The sequence below is a fragment of the Paramisgurnus dabryanus genome, chromosome 19 (assembly GCF_030506205.2).
Source record: "Paramisgurnus dabryanus chromosome 19, PD_genome_1.1, whole genome shotgun sequence".
NCBI lineage: Eukaryota > Metazoa > Chordata > Actinopteri > Cypriniformes > Cobitidae > Paramisgurnus > Paramisgurnus dabryanus.
In genome coordinates, this window is record NC_133355.1 from 35447216 (window position 1) to 35450588 (window position 3373).

A 3373-nucleotide genomic window follows, 5' to 3' on the forward strand; every position below is an offset into this window, starting at 1 on the left:
CTTTTTAATCAGGACTGCATTGTTTGTTCGCTCCCGGGGTTACATAGACTGAAAAGGGGAAGCGTGACGAGTTTGTTTACATGGTGCTGTAAACTCCAGGAGGACACTTCAGAGGAATCACAGGGATAACATGGTGTGATTTTTTTTGTCAAAACCAGAACTGACTTCCGAATCCACCTGGAACGCATTTACTTTGATGGAGACAAATGGAAGTCAGTAAAAATTAAGTTGGACTTGTTTTTTTTAACTAATGGCTGCCCAACAGCTTATAAAGCCAGGAACAACACACACACACACTTCTAACAAACATGTAACGCACACATTAGAGACGTGTTAAGTAAATAACTGTACATTAAAGAAACTGCATTTCACTCATTGTTCAAAATATAGTTTTATTTATAAATGAAGTATGAAAAAAATATATGTACATTTTTAGAACCAACCATATTTACATTAAAAGCCAATGGGTACTAATACACTTTTTTACACAGGGCCATGTAGTTTAGATTTTTTTCCCTTAATAATAAAAGCCTTCATTTAAAAACTGCATGATGTGTTCACTTGTGTTATCTTCTTTGACTAATATTTAAATTTGTTTGATGATCTGAAACATAAAAGTGTGACATAAATATGCAATAACATGAGAAATCTGGATGGGGCTAACACTTTTTCACACCACTGTTTATAAATTTGTTCAAATGTATATTTTCTATCTACTGTACAAATTGTAATAGTAAAGCAAAGTAAAAACATTTAAATGAAAAAAGTCTGTTTTTGGGATTAAAGGAATTTTTCACCCAATATATAGATGCATTTGCTTTTTCATTGGAACAGATTTGGAGAAATTCAGCATTACATTGCTTACAATTGGATCCTCTGCAGTGAATGGGTGCCGTGAGAATGAGAGTCCAAACTTTGCACCTCTTGTGAAGTGAAAAGATGTTTGGACATTAGCCCATGTTATGCATATTCGACTGACTGTTGCCTTGGACAGATTAAAAGTCCTGTTTTTCCTGTGTTTTTAAACTATGATTGTGTTTATGGTGTGCAATATAGCGTGTGTTCATGTTTTGTGTGTAAAAAAACAGTATTTTTCACATAATTACTTATCTCTATAGCACTGTTTTCACTGTCCTAAAATCGGGCTGATTTCTTCCTTGTTCTATGAAGTCCCTCCTTCAGAAATATATATCGAGTTTTAATTGTGTAGTAGTTTGTTTAGTGTGTTGTGATTTAACAGCAACTTAGCTTAGCAGAGCCATTTGAGCTTTGCTTGCGACTGACGTATTCCTGTGGGTGAGAGTTAGTAAAAAAAACTCTTCTTTGGATGTCATTCAATCGGGAAGTAGAGGGCTGTAGTCCAAACCGTCCGTTTGCTGTATGCTTTAAAAGGGAAATTCTATTAAAGAAAATATATCGCTTGGCATTGAATTTTGAGCTTTATAATTTACAGGTATTATTTATGCTCTAACAGCAACATTACACACTAACTAAAGTTTAAAAAATGGGATCAGGAAAAACGGGACCTTTAAACCTTACAGCTAAATCTGCGGAAAGAAGCCCCTGCCTCATACAGCAGAGAAACAAGAAAAACTGATCCAGGACACAAATGTTGCGAGCATGATGTTGTGCTCTTCCATAATAGGAGATGTTTCCAGGTAATCATGGTCTTGCAATGCCCCCAAACCACTGTTAGATCTGTGTATTGAGAAAGAGGAGAAAATTGCATGTAAAAAAAGAAAGATCAAGGAGGTCATAAGATTTATTTACATGTTTTAATTTTCATCAATGAATTGCTTAATTTTTTTCTCACTCTTCTCTTGTGTTCTGATCAGGAAACAAATGGTGGTCCTCCTCTTCTTCCTTTAGTGTTTCAACATCACAGACACTGGAAATTAACATAATCATGATTTCAGTCTTGGCTATCTATCTATCTATCTATCTATCTGACATAAATGTCAGTTTGCTTAGGCAACATTAGAGTATTTGTAATATGATAAACCATTACAGTACTATCACATTTAGAGAGGATTAAATGAAAATATAATTTATAGTATAAATTTTGGTAATTTTAACAAATCGTCTCATTACATAAAATCTTAATCTTTTAAAGATTATTCAGATTATATCATCGAACAAGTTAACGCACCCTTGATTCCTCTGAAGTGTCCTCCTGGGTTGGAGTTTACAGCACCATGTAAACAAACTCGTCACGCTTCCCCGTTTCAGTCTATGTAACCCCGGGAGCGAACAAACAATGCAGTCCTGATTAAAAAGTTTGGAGCACCCTCTCGTGTTGTCTGTAATCTAATGAGAAAGTCAGTGAATTATTTTGATAACTGCCATCCGAAACGTGTGCAACTTGGAAAGCTAGCGTTAGCTAACTAAAGCTATTTCACTTACCTGAAAATAAGGTCCAATATCCCTTTGAGTCACTCGGGAATAGATGAAAGGATATATATTATCACTCTCTTTACGTTAATATGATGTACAGCCTAATACACAACATCGCATTTGCAACTCCCATGTGATTCACGGCGATACTTCCGGGTTTCTTCCCACGTGACCGGAGTCCCGGATGCGTGACGTCAGCGTATTGTACCTACCCTTTCCGTAATAAACGTAAATTTGTTTTACAACATGTAATTTTGTTCGCTCATTGTAAATTTGTTTAAACACATGTAAATTTGTTGAAAAACTTGTACATTTATTTAAAAAATTGTAAATTTGTTAAAAAAACTTGTAAATTTGTTAAAAAAAACTTGTAAATTTGTTTAAAAAACTTGTACATTTATTCACTCATTGTAAATTTGTTTAAACACTTGTAAATTTGTTAAACTTGTAAATGTGTTCACTCATTGTAAATTTGTTGAAAAACTTGTACATTTATTTAAAAAATTGTAAATTTGTTAAAAAAAACTTGTAAATTTGTTAAAAAACTTGTAAATTTGTTTTAAATCTTGTAAATAAAATTGCACCTCAGGGCCACCGTATAATACCCTACCTGTGTGGTGCAACTTACCTCTGCCTTTTAGGCCGCTGTGAAGAGGAACATAACAGTCCCAGTGTATTAACCATCTTACCTTTGTGTGAAATACCTTACCTGTGTGGTGTAATTTATCTCTGCTTCTAGCATGACCCGAAGAGGAACGCAAAGCCCCAGTCTGTAACGCACTTGCTCCTGTGTGAAATACCTTACCTGTGTGGTGCAGCTTACCTCTGTCTGCTAGCCCGCTGTGAAGAGGAACATACAAGACCCAGTGTAGTAAACCTCTTACCTTTGTGAGAAATACCTTACCTGTGTGGTGCAGCGTACCTCTGTCTTCTAGCCCGCTGTGAAGAGGAACGTAAAAACCCCAGAGTATTAACCCTC

The 3373-nt window shown here is 35.3% G+C and overlaps 1 long non-coding RNA gene across 2 annotated transcripts; it reads right to left on the bottom strand.

Annotated features, from left to right (window-relative positions):
* Positions 1–1274: 1274 nt before the first annotated feature.
* On the bottom strand, positions 1275–2548 carry LOC135779906 (uncharacterized). 2 transcript variants are annotated; one of them, XR_010544906.2, is made up of 5 exons: positions 2404–2548; positions 2150–2307; positions 1814–1888; positions 1540–1698; positions 1275–1383 (listed from the first exon to the last, which is right to left on the bottom strand). It is a non-coding gene; the product is annotated as an uncharacterized lncRNA (long non-coding RNA). The 2 variants fall into 2 exon arrangements; XR_010544905.2 differs by having other exon boundaries at positions 1319–1698.
* Between the last annotated feature and the right edge of the window lie 825 nt (positions 2549–3373).